Here is a 22,051-nt window from a genome sequence, read left to right on the forward strand (position 1 = left end):
TGAGGCCATTTTCTCACAGGTGCTGAGGCCCTGACTGGGGCATTGAGGACATGATATTCATTCTGTGTGTGTCTGTGTGTTTAAATGTACCATATTCAACTCCCCTGTCCTGCCTGTCAACACTATTATTAAATCAGGCTGTTCATCTTGGTTTTGATGCATCTTTCATGATTATGTGTCAAGTTTGTTGTAAGAGACGGACCAAGGCGCAGCATGTGTTTAGTTCCACATATTTATTTAAAGTGAAACTTCTTTAACAAAACAAATAACAAGCAACAAAACATGGTGCAAAAAGCACAAAACCAAACAATATCCCACAAACACAAGCGGGAGAAATGGCTACCTAAATATGATCCCCAATTAGAGGCAATGATTACCAGCTGCCTCTAATTGGGAACCATACAAAACACCAACAAATAAATATTGAACTAGAACACCCCCTAGTCACGCCCTGACCTACTAGAGAACCAAGGGCTCTATGGTCATGGTCATGGTGTGACAGTACCCCCCCAAAGATGCGGACTCCGGCCGCAAAACCTGAAACCAAATGGGGAGGGTAGGGGGGATGACTAGTGTTGGTGGTAGCTCCGGTGCAGGTCACCGCCCCCGCCCAGACCCCGGATCTGGCCATGGCGCCAGGCTGAACGCTGTGCCTGGACTGGGAATTGGCGCAGAGGAAGGCTCCGGCCTTGCAGCTGTACTGGGTGCCGTAGCTGGACTGGGCACCGGCGCAGAGGAGGGCTCCAGCCATGGAGCTGGGTTGGACGCCGTGCCTGGACTGGGTACCGGCGCGGAGGAAGGCTCCTGGCATGGAGCAGGACTGGACGTCGTGCCTAGACTGGGCACCGGCACAGAGGAAGACTCCGGCCTTGGAGCTGGACTGGACGCCGTGCCTGGACTGGGCACCGGCGCAGAAGAAGGCTCCGGCCATGGCACCGGTGCAGGAAGCTCCGGGCTGTGGACCGTCACTGGAAGCTCCGGGCCGTTGACCGTCACTGGAAGCTCCGGGTTGTTGACTGTAACTGGAAGCTCCGGGCCGTTGATCGTCACTGGAAGCTCCGGGACATTGACCGTCACTGGAAGCTTCGGGGCGTTGACCGTCACTGGGAGCTCCGGGGCGTTGACCGTCACTGGAAGCTCCGAATCGTTGACCGTCACTGGAAGCTCTGGGCCGTTGACCGTCACTGGAAGCCTAGTGCGTGGAGCCAGTACAGGTGGCACCGGACTGGTGACACGCACTTCAGGGAGAGTGCGGGGAGCTGGCACAGGACGAACCGGACTGGGGAGGCACACTGGAGGCCTGGTGCGTGGAGCCGGCACAGGTGGCACCGGACTGGTGACACGCACTTCAGGGCGAGCGCGGGGAGCTGGCACAGGACGTACTGGACTGGGGAGGCGCACTGGAGGCCTGGTGCGTGGAGCCGGCACAGGTGGCACCGGACTGGTGACACGCACTTCAGAGCGAGTGCGGGGAGCTGGCACAGGACGTATCGGACTGGGAAGGCGCACTGGAAGCCTGGTGTGTGGAGCCGGCACAGATGGCACCGGACCGATGACATGCTCTTCAGCACGCCGGCGCTGCAGCCTACTCCTCGCCAACATCATTCTCCGATATCCCTCCTCACATTGCTCCATCGACTCCCAGGCGGGCTCTGGCTCTCTCCTTGGGTCGACCAACCACTTCTCTATCGCCTCCCTGCCGGTCGGTCTCTGGCTCTTCCCTCTGCTCAGCCTCCAGCTCCATGTGTCCCCCCCCCCCAAAAATAAAATCTTGCCATTTCTGTGGCCGCGGTCCCCGGCGTCGTCGCTGTCCTTCCATGCTCCTTTGCAACTCCCGCCAAGGAAGGGTCTCGTGTCCTCCCATGACTTCCTCCCATGTCCAAAACTCCTTTACCTCGTGCACACGCTGCTTGGTCCTCTTTAGGTGGGATATTCTGTCACGTTTATTGTAAGAGAGGGACCAAGGCGCAGCGTGTGTTGAGATCCACATATTTTTTTTATGTGAAAATTCTTCAACAAAACAAATAACAAGCAACAAAACGTGACTATGTGGTGCAAAAAGCACAAAACCAAACAATATCCCACAAACACAAGTGGGAGAAATGGCTACCTAAATATTATCCCCAATTAGAGGCAACGATTACCAGCTGGCTCTAATTGGGAACCATACAAAACGCCAACATCGAAATATTTAACTAGAACACCCCCTAGTCACGCCCTGACCTACTACACCATAGAGAACACAATATGGATGTGTTTAAATCTTTATCAAATCATGTTATACCTCCATTGTAGTGTATTTTGCTTAGTATTGAATACTTCATTAGGTTTCATCAAATGGGTTTAATATCAGCCTGCTGTGTCAGTAAACTGACTACTTTTGCTCCCTTTATTGTTGAGCTACTGTATACAATATGTTTACAGTGAATTTTTTATCAAACATTGGGTTAAGTAGGGCTTTGCTCAAGTCTGCTGTCGTGTATATTGTTATATGCACATTAGACCACTCAATATGCAACTGTTCTAGCCTTAACTACAGAGGTTAGTAGCTCCATTTAGCTAGTGCAGTCTGCACTGTAAAATCTGAAAGTTAAAGTCCCAGTGCAGTCAAAATTCAATATATAATATTGTACAACAGCTGATGAAACGTATACTGTAAAAGTGTGAAACAATTTGATCAATGTCATTTTATGTTACTTGCTGGTTGAAAATACAATCTTCACAAGACCTTCTAATCAGAAGGTTTGCATGGGCAGGAGTTTTGGCTTTCCATGGTGACATCACCATGTGGTAAATTGGTTATTGGACCAATTACAAAAAGAGTTCCAAACCTCTCTGCTAGTTCCTCCAGCTAGTGTTTGTACCTTTGTCCATGTTTATGTCTCACTTCTGTATCTGTTTGTCTATCGGTTTTAAGCTGTATACGTTTGTGAGTGTAGGGTTTCTGGTTGCAAAATCAAAGACCGGGGTTTGCATGAGTTACCCTCACGAGGTCTCCATCCTCATGTTGACCATCAGTGGAGGACTTTCCTCATCTTGGAAGGGTCGGAAGAGACTGTATGCTCTTCAGTCTGCAATGCGCATTTCACCTGGGAGTCCTTTTTGAATTACTTGCCGGTGGAGATGGACTTTCAAACGAGGCTTTGACTCAATGAAGATGTCGTTCCGACCATCTACCTGGACGGCGAGGCCGTAAGTAAAGAGAGCTTCTCAGCTAGCTAGTTAGCAGATCAAATGTCAATTCTAGACTTGCTTCTTCTAGTTAGCTACATCATTACAAGAAATGTTTATGCAAGTAACTAGCTAGTTAGCTAGCTAATGGCATTAGCTATTTGACTAGCTAGCTGACTGCTGACTAGCTAGTTGATTAGCTAGCTGTGATAAATGCATGCTATCAAAACATCTTAATAAAGCGAGTTCAGTTCAAGTTAGCTAGCTAGCAACCAACTATTTGGTTTAGGGCAAAACTTTTCCAAAACTGTAGAATATATATTTACAGGTTTCTAGAACAAGAGAGATCGGCTGCCATAAAGACCCGCCGCAGGCTTGTGATTTCTCTGTGCAAGCATCCCCACAAAAGAGGAGCAAGGGCGAGTTTCTTTTGTCTTTCTGCATAATTTACAGCCACCCAGTTCCAGACAAAATGCAAGAGCGTCTATTGCAATACAGCAACACTGGTGTGCATGCCTAAAACTTTATCTCCTTGCATTCCAGTAAAAATGCCAAGAGTGGACTACTCTAGCGATGACTCCAGTTATAACCCTGATGATGACACGCACACCATCTGCAACGGCGAACTGTAAGATGATACTATAGTGAGCTTGTAATTGCAATTTATGGGTGAATGTGTTGTTGTACTGACCCATTTGATCAGTGAACTGCATTACTGTGCCCAAATACTACATGAAGACTAATGTAGGACGTGGAGAAAGTGTACCTCAACTTTTCTATCACTATTGCAGAGTCCCTGTCATACCTGTTCACATGTACATTGTGTACAAAGACTGTCTGCTGCAGCTTTTCCACTGTTGTCCGGTTTGGACCAGAACATGGAACATCACAAAGCAGTTCAAAGGCACCCTGATTTCCATTGTCAGATATGCCCTCACTGCGACCACACCAAGACGTGGAAGAGTCAGCCGTATGTGTCCGACAACCCTGCAGGCAACCTCCAACGAACTGCAGCTATTGCTTTCACAAGCTCTTCTTTTGCTCAGACAAACAAGGTAAAGCAATGCATGTTGTAGTGTCACCTAATAGCTTTAATGTAAGCACATAATGCTGAACTACTTTTTTATGTGCTTTATTTCTGTTTCAGTTCCTGCGCTAAAAGTGCAGACCATATCTTAATCGACGTTTTACAGACATCAGAAAACGGTCCTGCTTCCAACCATATACTAGCAGTGGAAGTCAGAGCTGAGAGTCATCCAGCAGTATTTTGGGGAACCTTTGGATCTTGGAGGGGATATGACAGCACTCTAGCCGGGCCACTGTGCAAAATTAGGTTCGTAAAATGTATTTGCATGCTTTCCACTTTTGAATTCCATGTGGAGAAAGGCACACATGACTGCATGTCCTACGCATATTTGACCATACGCACGCATATACAAATGTCAACAATTCACTTGTGTTGGACGGACATTGATCTCAAACTCTAACATATCACATGGTCCTACACTATGATCGACTTCAATGTTAACAGAGTGCTTGAAGTACAACTTGTAAAGGTGAACTTTTAATCCATGGAGTACCTTTTTCAGTGCCATGTTGGTAATGGCAATCCTGATTTGGGAGCCTCTGTGCCCAGCCTAACAAAGATTGAGGGAAACATTGCCAATGATACTGTTAATCTCTTCCACAGAGCAATGAGGTTGGCAATAGTCAGAGAATGGAGAAGGAGGGACTGCTGAGGAGCATTGTTTTTGGAGGAGGCAGATGTCAGCATCGGCTCCATTATCACAGATCAACACTTCTCAATCCAGAAGTTCCTGACGGAGGAGATGCCTGACATTAAGCACTACTACGATGGGTGCCATGTGGCTAAATGTATGTAGTTGTTCAATTTTCATGTTTCAGTAAGTGTGGGTATGAGGGGGGGACTGCACAGGCAACAAGTATGTGTAATACTCTGTTATTTTGCGTCTATCCAGCTGTGTGGAAAAACTTGATGCCCTTGGGAAGGAGAGAAACTGTGAGACGGTAACTGACAGGCGGAGGTGAATGTGAATGTTAAACATACTTGTGATGTTCAATTACATGTCTGACATGTTGTCTTACAGACTTCTTGCATCCATTCACTACAACGAGAATGCAGACAAGCCTCAGGTAACCACTGCAGCCGGAGAACCCAGGTTCATGATTCGGTTCCCTAAGTGGAAGAAAGGAGGCTATTCTATCCAAATTTATGGTAAGTTATTCCCCCCATTGCTTTAGCAATAGTTATTACTCAAATGTTATAACTGCCTGTATATGTAATTTATTTTTCAAAGCTATGTCCACAAACTCCTGGAGCTACTGTTCCAGAATGTAGTGGGAGATCCAGGGTCATACCAACAGCTGCTGGAAAGAGTGGCTATCACAGCCCCCCCTCTGCTTTGAATACGACCGAGAAGAGTGACACCGTGGCCATACACTAGTCTTGCTTTGCCTCTCTGGAGAATGCTTGAGTATGTATCGGTCTAGAAGTTAAATATTGATCTATGATAGTTATAACAACTGTTTGTATACAGCCATGACAGACAGGTATCACTTTTCAACTGTTTACCACACTTTACATCTACCTCTGTCTGTCGCGTCTGCTACAGGAACACTGCGCTGTGTGATGACCGGAGACTGGATGAGAAAGCAGTTGCAGCCGTCAACACAGTAAATGTGTTCTACCACGGCACACTGAAGCCCAGAGTGCAGTCTACACATTCATTCAAGTATAGTGAAGGTAAGTCATGGAATCCTATCACTAGGGTATGTTGATGTTGGATTTGGAGCCATGACAGACGGGACTGAATCATATCAACACATAAGTTCTGCCATAAATCTCCCACTGACATCACAGCATGATTTGAGCAAAAGTCAAAGCACATAAATCTCAAGCTAGGATTCCACCTACACTCTTAGAAAAAAAGGTGCTATCTAGAACCTAAAAGGGTTCTTCGGCTGTCCCCATAGGAAAACCATTTGAAGAACCCTTGTTGATTCCAGGTAGAACCTTTTTGGATCCAAGTAGGACCGTTTTGGATTCCATGTAGAATCCTATCCACAGAGGGTTCTACATGGAATCCAAAATGGTTCTACATGGAACCAAAAAGTGTTTTACCTGGAACCAAAAAGTGTTATCCTATGGGTACAGCAGAAGAACCCTTTTGGAACACTTTTTTCTAAAAGTGTACAATATTTTAAATTAACTAACTCTACTTTTTTGTCATATGTTTTACAGGACTGCTGTGCTGCATGAGATCAGATGGACAGATGTTGAGGCAGTGGTTATATTGCAATAAAGAAGTGGAATAAAATGTATTCCAATCTACAAAAAGCCTACAGGTGTATTCAACTCCACTATTATTTTGCTCAGAGTTAGATTTCCCAATTGACTTGGAGTTAATTGATATTGCAGTTACTATAGGGATGTCCAGTCCCCCTATGATTAGAACCCTGCCTGTGCTCTAACACAGCATACTTTTCATTTACCTACCCATGTATTTCAGCATCCATGTCCCCCTGTTCTTGACTGTAAGCATAGGATACGGCATGTAGGCCATATGGGTTGAGCCATACAGGGAAAAACCTGGGGGTCAGTAGCATGCCACCAACACATGTTAATGCACTTGGCCCATCACCTGTACAGTGCATACATACAATCCTATTAAATTCCTAATTTCAAATTTTATGCTATACACATTCTGCTGCCGGGCCACCAGTGCTATGACTTTAAAGAACACTAGTTAGCCAACTAATACTGTTGTGTAGTTGCATGAACTGTGTGCTCAAAGATTATGATAACTAACCCTGTACACTATTATCTGCGTTGTGTGATGGTAGCTATATCATTGAAAATAGGTTTATTGTGTGAACAACAAAGAGCTCATAACAACCACTATACAGTATGTAATGTATGTGTCTCTCAGTCATTTTACTTGTATGATTGATGACTGTGTATTGAGTATGAAACGCAATCAGAAACATAAGCTTCCTCCTCTACCTCTCTGCAGCACAGATTCTCACTGGCAGTTGATACATGAACACCCATTTGGAGATAACATTAGATGGCAAAGTTTTCCATAAATGCTTATGACAAACTATTTCCAGAACCAGCCATAGCCAGTGTTATGGCTGAAGATGGAATGTGTTGTTGTTTATTGTTGCCTAGATACAAGGTCATCACTAGAGTATCATGGGTAGGTCACATTCATTTGGAGGTATCTGAGTGTACCGGTACAAGTAGCATGTTAGGCTGTATGCTAACTAGCTATATGTGAATAAACCACCAGACATCACAAGTAATGTTACAACATGTGCTTATCTTTATACACATCAACATGGTAGAGGGTTAGCTATGGCATAAGGACTCAAAAGCATTGATCCCCTTGTCTTTGTCGAAAATAACAGATAACATTACTAGCTATAATCTAGCTAGATAACATTAGCTAGCATGCTAGCTAGCTGTCAGTGTCAGTGCCCTCCCTTCCCTATTTGTTGTTGTTTCACTCCACTACATGGAATTCACAACAACGATGTGTGTGCACACCCCAAATGCATGCCTATCTATTAGTAGCCTTGTGCGGATAAAATCAAATCAAATGAAACTTTATTTGTCACATGCGCCGAATACAAGTTGTAGACCTTACCGTGAAATGCTTACTTATAAACCCTTAGCCAACAGTGCAGTTCAAGAAGAGTTAAGAAAATATTTACCAATAAAGTAAAGTAAAAAATTATAAAAGGCAACACAATAAAATAACAATAACGAGGCTAAATACAGGGGGTACCGGTACCGAGTCAGGGTCCGGGGGTACAGGTTAGTTGAGGTAATTTGTACATGCAAGTAGGGGTGAAGTGACTATGCATAGATATTAAACAGCGAGTAGCAGCAGTGAACAAAACAAATGGAGGCTGGGGTGCCAATGTAAATAGTCCGGTGGCCATTTGATTAATTGTTTACATTTTTTTTTTTACATTTTAGTCATTTAGCAGACGCTCTTATCCAGAGCGACTTACAGTAGTGAATGCATACATTTAATTTCCTGTGCTGGCCCCCCGTGGGAATCGAACCCACAACCCTGGCGTTGCAAACACCATGCTCTACCAACTCATGGCTTGGGGGTAGAAGCTATTAATAAGGAGCCTTTTGGTCCTAGACTTGGCACTCTGGTACCGCTTGCCGTGCGGTAGCAGAGAAAACTTTGGTGATTGGAGTCTTTGACAATTTTATTGGCTTTCCTCTGACACCTTCTATATAGGTCCTGGATGGCAGGAAGCTTGGCCCCAGTGATGTACTGGGCCGTACACATTATCCTCTGTAGCGCCTTACGGTCAGATGCCAAGCAGTTGCCATACCAGGCAGTGATGCAACCAGTCAGGATGCTCTCGATAGTGCAGCTGTAGAACTTTTTGAGGATCTGCGGACCCATGCAAAATCTTTTCAACGAGGAGACAAGGAACTGAAATTGAGATTCTCCCCTATTGTCACATCTGTCGGAAGGATTGGACCAAAGCGCAGCGTGTTGAGTGCTCATCCTCTTTTATTAACGTAATAAAGTGAACACTTAAACAAAAATAACAAACCAACAATCAACAGTCCCGTAAGGCACACAGGCTATACAGAAAACAACCACCCAATACCCACAGGAAAAAACAGGCTGCCTAAGTATGGCTTCCAATCAGAGACAACTAACGACACCTGCCTCTGATTGGAAACCATACTCGGCCACACAAAGAAAAACGAACATAGAAAATTAAAACTAGAACATATCACAAGAACATATCCCCTGGAAACAAACCCCAAAACACACAAAAACAACACCCCCTGCCACGCCCTGACCAACTACAATGACAAATTACCCTTTTTACTGGTCAGGACGTGACAGTACCCCCCCCCCCCCCAAAGGTGCAGACCCCGACTGCACCTCAAAACAAAAAAAAACCACAACAACAACCCCAAACCTAATGGGAGGGAAGGGAGGGTGGCCACCGTCAACGATGGTTCCTGTGCTACACCCCCACTTCGCCAATCCTCCCACTATGGAGGTGGCTCCGGGCGTAGCTCCCATTCTGCCCTGTCGACCCCCGCTGGAGGCTCTGGGCTGTCGACCCCCGCTGGAGGCTCTGGGCTGTAGACCGTTGCTGAAGGCTCTTGGCTGCAGACCACCGCTGAAGGCTCTTGGCTGCAGACCACCGCTGAAGGCTCTGGGTTGCAGACCACCGCTGAAGGCTCTGGGTTGCAGACCACCGTTGAAGGCTCTTGACTGGGAGGCGTCGCTGGAGGCTCCGGACTGGGAAGCGGCACTGGAGGCTCCGGACTGGGAGGCGTCGCTGGAGGCTCTGTACTGGCAGGCGTCGCTGGAGGCTCCGGACTGGGGAGCGTCGCTGGAGCCTCCGGGCTGAGAAGCGTCACTGGAGGCTCCGGACTGAAGCGCGTCACTGGAGGCTCCGGACTGAAGAGCGTCTCTGTAGGTTCTGGACTGGGGACCTTCGCTGCAGGCTCCGTGCCATGGATCATCACTACTGGTTCTGCGTCATAGATAATCACTGGAGGCTTTGTGCAATGGATCATCACTGGAGGCTCCGGGCCATGGATTATCACTGGAGGCTTTGTGCAATGGATTATCACTGGGGGCTTCGTGCCATGGATCATCCCTACAAGCTCCGGGCCATGGATCATCACTGGAGGCTTCGTGCCTTGGATTAACACTACAGGCTCCAGGCCATGGATCATCACTGGAGGCTTCATGCCATGGATTATCGCTGGAGACGTCAGACCATTGACCATCACTAGAGGCTTCCTACGGGGCGCTGGATCTGGTCTCACCAGACTGGGGAGACACATTGCAGACCGCGTGCTCAAAGCAGGCACCGGCCTTACCGGGCTATGGAGGCGTACTGGAGGAAGAGTGCGCGGAGCAGGCACAGGACGTACTGGGCTATGGTGGCGCACTGGAGGAAGTGTACGCGGAGCAGGCACAGGGTACACTGGGTCTTGGAGACGCACTGGAGGTCTGGAGTGCACGGCCTGCACAACCCGTCCTGGGTGGATGGTCACTGTAGCCCGGCACGGGCGGAGCGCTGGCACAGGGCGAACTGGACTTGCTGGGGAATGAGGGCTGCCGTGCGTAGAGCAGGCGCAGGATAAACTGGGCCGAGGAGACGCACTGGCGACCAGATGCGCTGAGCAGGCACACTCCTTCCTGGCTGCCAACTCTAGCACGGTAACGCTGCGGAGCCTGTGCTGACCGCACCGGACTGTGCGTGTGGATGGGCGAGATAGTGTGCATCACCCCGTAATGAATCGCTCGCCCATCTACACGCCTGCTCAGTCGTGCCCTCTCCGCCAGTACCTCCCTCCGGAATCTCACGTCAAGCTCCGTGCTTGACTCCATTCTTGGCTCCTGTTTGCTCCACGGCTCTCTCCTGTACGCCCGAGAATTTAAGTCAGGGCTCCCCCTGACCTAGCCAAACTCCCTGTATGCCGGCCTCAAAACATTTTTTGGGGCTGCCTCTCAGTCTTGCCTTTCGGTGCATATAACGCCTCGTAGTATCGTCATTCCTCTTTCGCTGCTTGGATCTCCTCCCTCGGATGACGATACTCCCCAGCCTGCCTCCATGGTCCTTTACCATCCAGGATTTCCTCCCAGGTCCAGGACTCCAGATAACTCTCCTGTTGCTCCCTTCCACGCTGCTTGGTCCTTCGTCGGTGGGTGGTTCTGTCACATCTGTCGGAAGGATTGGACCAAAGCGCAGCATGTTGAGTGCTCATCTTCTTTTATTAACGTAATAAAGTGAACACAAACAAAAATAACAAACCGACAATCAACAGTCCCGTAAGGCACACAGGCTATACAGAAAACAACCACCCACAACCCACAGGATAAAACAGGCTGCCTAAGTATGGCTTCCAATCAGAGACAACTAACGACACCTGCCTCTGATTGGAAACCATACTCGGCCACACAAAGAAAAACGAACATAGAAAATGAAAACTAGAACATATCCCCTGGAAACAAACCCCAAAACACACAAAAACAACACCCCCTGCCATCTTTAGTACTTTTTTCAAGTCTCATGTGGAAAAAAAGAAAAAGAAAACTCCAGCCTTAAGCTACACTGTACAGATATAGCGGTTAGGGGTGGGTTAATTGGGGATGAGCTAAATAATGAACAGTAACCAGAATGACAAGAAACCTACCTGTGTGTTTAAAAAAATACTAAGACTTCCTCATGCACCAACACAGGAAGAGCACAGAGAATAGTGTGGACATCATGTAGTTCCTAAAAGGATGGTAACACTTTTCTTGACACCCAGCATCAGAACATGTTATGACGCTGGGTGTCAAGTAAAGTGTTACCATACTGGTAATCAATCATACATTTATTTTATATCATAGGCTTACTAATCTAACCTAGTACATCAACAGTATGTGATTGGTTTAAATTGTTAAAATATCTACCAGAGAAACATTTGTATATGTTGCCTAAAATCACTTGTGATAGGTGCTGGACTTGATTTAATTTGCCTGGAACAATGGAACCAATGGACTAGTCACAAAAGGGCAAACTATTGCAGTCTTTCAAATACTCTTATTAAACTTTCAATGTTTACAAGTAGTTAATCTTTGCGTTAGACCCAGATCTGATTCCAGCGTTATGTGCAGTGCCATAAAGATTCCCCGTCTTAACTGTAGCCTAGATCATGACACCTCAGAATGTCAACCAAAGCATCATCGATCCTTCCAGTATTCGATGCCCTCTGTCATCAAGGTCATCAAACTCTACATACGCCTACATTTGGAAATTACAGAGAGCAAAGGAGAGTAGTTAACAGTGTTATCACAAGTTTGGCAACACAGTATCATAATTGAATTCAGTATAACTAACACATGTTATATTTGTGAGAAAATAAACAACAGCAGTGCAATTTTACCTGCGACTCCATGCACAGAGCAGGCCAGGGATCCTTTACAGTTGAGTTGTAGGTGACTATGTCCTGCAGGGCTAATGAGGTCTGCATCAAGGATATACTTAAGCTACTCCTGGTAGTGTTGAAACTAGGACAGAGTTAACACTACATGTATGTGTCTGCAGTTTGAAAAACGATTGTGCACATAGATGATAGGGATAAGCCATCATGTACTGGTGTCTGTTTGCCAATGTCTTCTTGAAGTTCTGAGTGTCATGGGGAGAATCTCAATTGCATTTCCTTGATTACTTGAGTCCTTTCTCCTCGCTTCTGTCTCAAAACTCATTGGTTTAGAAGCTCAGAAGGAAGAGACCTCTTACCTTCTCATCCAATGGGTTTTGAGAAGGAGGCGAGGAGAGAGGGCGTGAAGAATCAAGGAAATGCAATTGAGATTTTCCCCTGTACAACTCTTTTGAAAAAGCAATGTCACAACAGGGCATTATTTTGTGCATCTCAGATATTTAATCCAAAGTTTACCTTTAATTGTTATCCTGAAGTCTACTCTACAACATCCTTCAGTCAGGCCTGTATAGAGAAAGTATCACTATAATGAGTATTACTAGTCTTAATATAGACTTAAATGGTAACTAGTCTACATCTCAACATATGTTATTACTGTTCAGACGGACTTAATTTGACAAAATAAGATTGATCATTTTAGTTTAACATTTCATACCCAAGCAAAAGTCCACTTTAGAAAATAAGCATATTTTTATCAGATCATCCATTTCAGAATATTTTTTTTAATTGAATGTTTTTACCTTTCTCAAAGCAAATTAAATGATCTTACTGTAATGCTGGCAGTAATACTACACTGTAGGACTGAAGTAAAAAATGTGCCACCGGCCAATTCTGTATTATATAGCAAAATTTGAAATTGTGTTTTTTACATTGGATAAAAGTAGACTCAGAGCTAGAAAATGGTATATCGTACACTACAGTTGAGGAACAATGAGAAAGTAATTCTGATTTGAAAGTTGATAAACTTGTAACTCCACTTTTGAGAAAATGTCCCTTGAATGTTTTTTGGTACCTACTGGAGAGCTCCTCTTTGTCTACACTCATTCAGCATTGTTCACATGCTCTTAAGCCTTAGCCCCATCCATCTCTTTAATAATTCACATCTGAGGCCATGTGCTAAACAGAGTGAGTACGGTAGTGTACTAAACAGCCAAAGACTAAAGGCTGGTCTTATACTACGTCTATTGACGTGTCTGTAGACAGTTGTCTCAGTGACATCATGAACATTCTATTGTTGTCCGACATCAATTTTGTCATTGTCGTTATAAAAAAGTACAAACACAAAAACGACAGGCTGCATGACATCAGCAGCCTGGTGGTCTAAGATAGCATAACTGGTGTATGTAAACACCAACAAACCCATCCGTTAAAAAATGAATTTAGTATATGTCAACGTAGCAAACCAGGCAATTAAAAGCAACTTTCTAAACAATGTTTTGGTTTGTTTCTAGCTTGTTACCTAGCTAGCTAATGTTAAGTTAGCTGGCTAGCCAGTTCAAATAATGACCATATCATATAGCTGACAATGTCTTAACTTTAGCTAATTTGCATTCATTATTACAGGAAACAACAAGATCATTATTTACAAGTTATTGCGAGCTAATTACAGAAAATAGCTTATGGTTGTGAGTTTGATGGAATAAAAGCATAGCATCCTACCAGAGAATATTAGAACTTGGACACTTTCTTGTTGGCCTAACTTTATATCCTAATTTGACTTTGGTGCAGGTCATGTTGTTCTTCAGAGAACATCTCTGGTAAATACACACTATATCAAATGAAATCTAAGTTTATTTGTCACATGCATAGGATATAGAAGGTATAAACGGTGCAGTGAAATGGTTACTTGCATAGCCTTTTGTTTATACGTGTAGCTGGATAGCTAGCTAGCTAAACAATTAACCATAATCCAAACTCATAATGTTACTACCCTGCATGAATCTGCAGGTAGATAAAGCTAACCAACTAGGTTCATTGTTAGCCAGCTAGCAATGCAAATGACACTGAGAGAATAATATTACTACACAGATCATACACGCAACGTTAGCTATCGAGCCAGCCAGCTAACATTCGCTACCTAGCTAACAGTATGCTTTAACTTGCAATAAAACCAACTTTCTGCCAAAATTAGAATATCTGAATATGTAGTTTACTAGACTCTCTTACCTGTATACATGGATGAACGCTTCTCCCGCTCTGTCACGAATGCCATGGTTGACCTTAGTTTGAAGAAGTAATCTGGAGACAGGCGTTTTATACAACAGCCTTCTGTGTGATTCTTTTTCGACTCCCTCCGCATATTTGCAATCAAACGCTAGCATTTTCTCCATCTCCTTAGCTATCATACTCTGCTTACACCAGACATTGCACTTATTTCAAAACTCCATCCTACAGATAGTGGAGAGCATTAGCAACACTTTGATAGGCTGTTTACAATAAGTTCATTACCCTATGTGAATGCAGTCGTACACACAGCCCTTTTACCAAAATAATGCAAACTAAATGATGAAAGTAGTAGCCTAGATATTCATGCAAAAAAAAAAATACTGAATAGCAGTTTGGCTTAGAATACCGACAGAACTGCTAATGCCAACGAAAGAATGCGAAGAGAACAAAAGAGCGGTACCAAGTAGGTCCAGTAAATAAAATATCAGATCGATAAAGGCCTGGCAAAATCTATATTTAAGCTAGTTAAATTAACACTAAAGAAATGCAGTAAACAAAAGGTGAATAGAGATCCAAATAACCAAAACATAGCCTAAAGCCTATTACAGTGAGATGCATCCATGCACAGCTGTCTTGCCAAACGAATAGGCTTCAAACATGGAAAGCCATGCTGCTCATGAGTACAGCAACACAAACTCATGAGTGGCACAATACACTTCTGTGGATCAAATTCGACTTACAAAATCAAGCAATTCCAGCCTATCACAAACATGTTTCCAATATGTACAGTTCCAATTACAACCACGAAAATCAATAGGCTACCAAGAAAATCATAGTAGAATGTATCTTTTTCTAATGTAGGATTCTAGGCTAACCTGGGCCGGCTCCTCTGTTCCAAGATCGCCAGGAACAGTAGGAGGTGGAGGGGGCTGTGGAGCCATTATCCTTGCCGTTTTTGTGGAAGAGTGGGTGGGCTCTGCACGTGGAACTAGCTGGAGCTCAGCAGCATTGTCGTTGCTTGGTGGTTTGGTGGTTTTTACAGCTAGCTAAGTAGGCTAAGGCTAATAACACTAACACTTTTTACAGCTAGCTAAGTAGGCTAAGGCTAATAACACTAACACTTTTTACAGCTAGCTAAGAAGGCTAAGGCTAATAACACTAACACTTTTTTTACAGCTAGCTAAGAAGCTAACTAAACTGTGTAGTGGTTGGACATGAGGCAGAGTTGAGTGAAGCTGCTTCAACTGTAAACTTGACCCTGCCTTTGTAAATCCAAATCAAATATTACAGCTTGCATGCAACTAATTTGTTCTATCAATAACACTCAATCTGATTGTATACAATCTACAATAATTAATAATTGAGTAATAAGTGCTGAGTGAAAGTGAGTACATTTTACTTTTAGTCACCTTTGAGTAAATTGTACTTAATTTGTTTAGCAAGATATACTGTTTGGAATGTAACCTCACAGTAAAACCTATGTCCACACTATAATACAGTGGTGGAAAAAGTACCCAATTGTCATACTTGAGTAAAAGTATTCAAGTAAAAGTGAAAGTCACCCAGTAAAATACTACCTGAGTAAAAGTCTAAAAGTATTTGGTTTGAAATATACTTAAGTATAAAAATAAATGTAATTGCTAAAATATACTTAAGTATCAAAAGTAAAAGCAAATGTATGAATAATTACAAATTCCTTATATTAAGCAAACCAGACAGCACAATTTTCTTGTTTTTTTTATTTACAAATAGCCTGGGGTACACGCCAACACTCCAACATAATTAACAAATGAAGTACTTGTGTTCAGTGCGTTCGTCAGATCAGAGGCAGTATGGATGCAAGTGTGAATATTGGAATGGAGTTTGAGAGTTGAGCTACAGTATGTTTATGCTTGTTCCTCTCACCTTTGGCCTTTACATCTCCTCTTGGTCCAATTGTATACTTTACCTGAGTGCTGTGTTGATTATCGGTAAATTATCTGATATTGATGTTTTGATGCTTCTTTGTTGGTGGGAAGGCTGGATAAGTCAGGAGGACACTTGAAGTGAAATTAGAGCACATTGGGAGGAAGTTCATATAGCCATATAGTTTTGTGATTAAGGTTGAAATTTGAGATTGAGATTTAGATTTGATTTGTAGTCTGTAACAAGGCATGGATGTGGGTGTTTTGAGGTCAAGTGGATCAGTTGAATTGACAGACAGAGTTTGAACACTATGACCAACACTTTCAGTGTTTTACTAAGTGTACAGTTCTACAAATCATAACCAGCCAATAGTGATATCATTCATTAGAAGTAGTATGCAAGGAGAGCAAAATGTATTGCGTTAATATCTGGTGATCCATAACAGATGTTTGTACTATGTGTACACCATTTTTGTATTATGTATTATTTATCATGCATTGTGGAATAAGGATTAAGCATTGTAAATAAGGACTGTCATTTTCTGCTCCTGACAATTGCTTTCATAGTGTCTTACAAAAGGTAGCACTGAGGTAGCCGCTCTCGGCTCTCTTGAGTCCGGTTCAAACATTTCCCAGAAGCATCCAAAGGAAAATAAGCCTTATAAAATGGAAATTCTGAGGCCATTTACAGAGTGCCAGAAAAGATTAACCAAAAAACAAAAACGGTGTCCATCTGAGTACATCCAGATCTGAGGAAAGAGCGAGTCCAAACAGCTATCACACTCACAGACACAGACACAAACACACACACACACACACGCAGACACACACGCAGACACACTCATGCCCACACACACACACACACACACACCACACACACACACACACACACACACCACACACACACACACACACACACACACACACACTATATCCACGAAGTAGGACTATGTGGAGAAACAAATTACAGGAGGTTGTTGGGAGTTCCTTTTTTTTTGTCAGTGTGAAAATGGAAATACAGAGCTTTTTCACAGTCATTTTAGGTGATGTTGATTTAATCCAGAAATATGATAATCAAAAGGAAGCTAGTTAGATTTAGGAAGAAGAACCCGGGGGCTAGATGAGGTCATTGCAAATTAAATCAAATCAAATTGTATTTGTCACATGCGCCGAAGACAAAAGTTGTAGACCTTACAGTGAAATGCTTACTTACAAGCTCTTAACCTCTATGGGCTAGGTGGGACGCTAGCGTGCCACCCGTGGTGCACTCCATCAACAGCAGGTGCATTTCAAGAGCGGCAAATTTGAATCCAAATAAATGTCAAAATTCAAATTTTTCAAACATACAACTATTTTACACCCTTTGAAAGATAAACATCTCCTTAAAGGTAATACAACACATCAGGTATCCACTTCCTGTCAGAAAATGTCTCAGGGTTTTGCCTGCCAAATGAGTTCTGTTATACTCACAGACACCATTCAAACAGTTTTAGAAACTTTAGAGTGTTTTCTATCCATATATAATAAGTATATGCATATTCTAGTTACTGGGTAGGATTAGTAACCAGATTAAATCGGGTACATTTTTTTTATCCAGACGTGCAAATGCTGCCCCCTAGCCCTAACAGGTTAACCAACAATGCAGTTTTAAGAAGAAAAAAATCGTTAAGGAAGTACTTACTCAAATAAACACAGGAAGAAATAAGTAAATTAAAATAAAAAAAATAATAAAAAATAACTAATATTTAAAGGAGAAACAATAAAATAACAGTAGCGGGCCTATATACAGGGGGTACCGGTACAGAGTCAATGTGCGCAGAAGGCCAGCATCCGGGAGTCGCCTCTTCACTGTTGACATTGAGACTAGTGATTTGCGGGTACTATCTAATGAAGCTGCTAGTTGAGGACTTGTGAGACGTCTGTTTCTCAAATTAGACACTCTAATATACTTCTCCTCTTGCTCAGTTGTGCACCGGGGCCTCCCTCTCCTCTTTCTATTCTGGTTAGAGACAGTTAATTTCTCAGAACAAGAATAGACTGATGAGTTTCAGAGGAAAGGTCTTTGTTCCGGGCCATTTAGAGCCTGTAATCGAACCCACAAATGCTGATGCTCCAGATACTCAACAAGTCTAAGAAGGCCAGTTTTATTGCTTATTTAAAACTTCTTCAGGCTAGGGTCCTTTTTTCAGAATTTCCGCCTGACTGACGTGCCCAAAGTAAACTGTCTTTTACTCAGGCCCAGAAGCCAGGAAATGCATATAATTGGTATCAATGGATAGAAAACACTTTGACGTTTGTAGAAATGTTAGAATAATGTATGAGACTATAACACAATTGATATGGTAGGAGAAAATCCAAAGAAAAACCAACCAACATTTTTTTTTTGAGGTCCCAGGCTCTTATAATGGAAAGTTATGGGTCCTATGCAATTCCGGCTCCCAGATTGCAATTCCTATGGCTTCCACTAGATGTCCACAGTCTTTGTCCAAGGTTTCAGGCTTGTTTCTTCCAAAATGAGGAAGAATTTGGAGTTTTGGTACAAAGAGTCACAGTGGAAAATCAGTCTGTGGGCGTGCGAGGAAGAGGACGCGCACTTGCTAATTTTACTTTAGTGATAGCTTTTTGTATTCATTTGTCTGCATGTTGAACGAATGGATTACTGAAATCGATGGCACCAACTAAACTGACTTTTTGGGATATAAAGAAGGATTTTATCTAACAAAACGACAATTCATGTTGTAGCTGGGCCCCTTGGGATTGCAAACAGAGGAAGATTTTCAAAAAGTAAATTATTATTTAAATCGCTATTTGTGATTTTATGAAGCCTGTGCTGGTTGAAAAATATGTTGATGTGGGGCGCCGTCCCCAAACAATCGCATGGTATTCTTTCGCAGTAAAGCCTATTGTAATTCGGACAATGCAGTTTGATAATGTAAGGGTGTTTAACTGGCGGCAGAGAAGTAAGACGCAGGAGAGAAATAACTATGTTTCCAATGGCGCAGTTTATTTACACAAAACCCCACGAGAAAACATAATAATTAAAATCAATGGGTTACATAACCCGACGCACACCAGTACAGACGTACACATACACTTACAAAAAACAATCACCGTCAAGGACATGAGGGGAAACAGAGGGTTAAATACACAACATGTAATTGATGGGATTGGAACCAGTTGTGATGGAAGACAAGACAAAACCAATGGAAAATGAAAAATGGATCAGCGATGGCTAGAAGGTCGGTGACGTCGACCGCCTAACACCGTCCGAACAAGGAGAGGGAACAACTTTGGCGGAAGTCGTGACAATTAACAAGAATTTAAGCTTTTAACCGATATAAGATACTTGTATGTTCATAAATGTTTAATAATACGATTATTGATTTGAGTTGCGCGCCCTCCAATTTCACCGGATGTTGTCGACAGCGGGACGCCTAGCCTTTTATACAGCACAACAGTTTTCAGCTGTTCTAACATAATTTCAAAAGGGTTTTCTAATGATCAACTAGCCTTTCAAAATTATAAACTTGGATTAACTAACACAAAGTGCCATTGGAACACAGGAGTGATGGTTGCTGATAATGGGCCTCTGTACGCCTATGTAGATATTTCGTAAAAAAAATCAGCCTTTTCCAGCTACAATAGTCATTTACAATATTAACAATGTCTACACTGTATTTCTGATCAATTTGATGTTATTTCAATGGACAAAAAAATAGCCTTTCTTTCAAAAACAAGGACATTTCTAAGTGACCCTAAACTTTTGAACGTTAGTGTACATGTAGGAAGAGATAAAGTGACTATGCATGGATAATAAACAGAGAGCAGCAGCAGCGTAAAAATAGGGGTGGGATAGGGACAATGCAAATAGTCCGGGTAGCCATTTGATTAGCTGTTCAGGAGTCTTATGGCTTGGGGGTAGAAGCTGTAAGGATCCACCTCTTTTTTCAATTTTTGCCTAAAATGACATACCCAAATCTAACTGCCAGTAGCTCGGGACCTGAAGCAAGGATATGCACATTCTTCATATATTTTGAAAGGAAACTCCCTGAAGTTTGTGGAAATGTAAAATTAACGGAGGAGAATCTATCACATTAGATCTGGTAAAAGATAGTACAAAAAAACGCATGTTTTTTCTTTGTATTATCATTTTTTAAACTAAAGAGAAAGGCCATAATGTTTTATTCTAGCCCAGGTGCAATTTTGATTTTGGCCAGTAGATGACAGCAGTGTATGTGCAAAGTTTTAGACTGATCAAATTAACCATTGCATTTCTGTTCAAAACTGTAAATTGGACAGTGCAGTTAGATTAACAAGAACTTAAGCTTTCTGCCAATATCAGATATGTCTATGTCCTGGATGATGTTCTTGTTACTTGAAACCTCATGCTAATCACATTAGCCTATGTTAGCTCAACCGTTCCGCAGGGGACCCACCGATCCTGTGGAACAAGACTTGACAGTCCTGTACCGCTTGCCGTGCGGTAGCAGAGAAAACAGTCTATGAGTGCCTTGAGGTCGGAGGCCAAGCAGTTACCATGCCAAGTGGTGATGCAACCAGTCAATATGCTATCGATGGTGCAGCTGTAGAACTTTTTGAGGAACTGAGGACCCACGCCAAATCTTTTCAGTCTCCTGAGGGAGAATAGGCATTGTCGTGCCCTGTTCACGACTGTCTTGGTGTTTGGACCATGATATATTGTTGGTGTTGTGGACACCAAGGAACTTGAAGCTCTCAACGTGCTTCACTATAGCCCCGATGAGAATGGGGGCGTGCTTGGTTCTACTTTTTCTGTAGTTCACAATCATCTCCTTTGTCTTGATCACGTTGAGTGAGAGGTTGTTATCCTGGCACCACATGGCCAGGTCTCTGACCTCCTCCCTATACGTTGTCTCATCGTTGTCGGTGATCAGACCTACCACTTTTGTGTCGTCGGCAAACTTAATGATGGTGTTGGAGTCGTGCCTGGCCATGCAGTCATGTGTGAACATTATGTTGTAACCTACCCTTACCACCTGGGGGCGGCCCGTCAGGAAGTTCAGGATCCAGTTGCAGAGGGAGGTGTTTAGTCCCAGGGTCCTTAGCTTAGTGATGAGCTTTTAGGGCACTATGGCGTTGAATGCTGCACTGTAGTCACTGAATAGCATTCTCACGTAGGTGCTCCTTTTGTCCAGGTGGGAAAGGAGAGTGTGGAGTGCAATAGAGATTGCATCATCTGTGGATCTGTTGGGCAGTATGGAAATTGGAGTGGGTCTGTGGTTTCTGGGATAATGGTGTTGATGTGAGCGACGACCAGCCTTTCAAAGCATCTCATGGTTACAGATGTGAGTGCTATGAATTGGTAGTAATTTAGGCAGGTTACTTTGGTGTTCTTGGGCACAGGGACTATGGTGATCTGCTTGAAACATGTTGGTATTACAGACTCGGACAGAGACAGGTTTAAAATGTTAGAGAAGACACTTGCCAGTTGGTCAGTGCATGCTCAGAGTACACGTCCTGGTAATCCATCTGGCCCTGCAGCCTTGTGAATGTTGACCTGTTAAAAGGTCTTACATCGGCTGCGGAGAGCGTGATCACACAGTCGTCTGGAACAGCTCATGCTCTCATGCATACTTCAGTGTTGCTTTCCTCGAAGCAAGCATAGAAATTATTTAGCTTATCTGGTAGGCTCGTGTAACTGGGTAGCTCGCGGCTGTGCCTCCCTTTGTAGCCTGTAATAGTTTGCAAGCCCTGCCACATCCGATGAGTGTCGGAGCCGGTGTAGTATGATTCAATCTTAGTCTTGATGGTTCGT

At 43.4% G+C, this 22,051-nt stretch overlaps 1 protein-coding gene across 1 annotated transcript in view; it reads left to right on the forward strand.

The window, feature by feature from the left end:
• The window catches only part of klf12b (Kruppel like factor 12b), a 221,156-nt gene that overhangs the window by 74,577 nt on the left and 124,528 nt on the right, over positions 1-22,051 (forward strand). The window lies entirely within an intron of this gene.

The sequence above is a fragment of the Salmo salar genome, chromosome 21 (genome assembly GCF_965601325.2).
Source record: "Salmo salar chromosome 21, fSalSal1, whole genome shotgun sequence".
Lineage (NCBI taxonomy): Eukaryota > Metazoa > Chordata > Actinopteri > Salmoniformes > Salmonidae > Salmo > Salmo salar.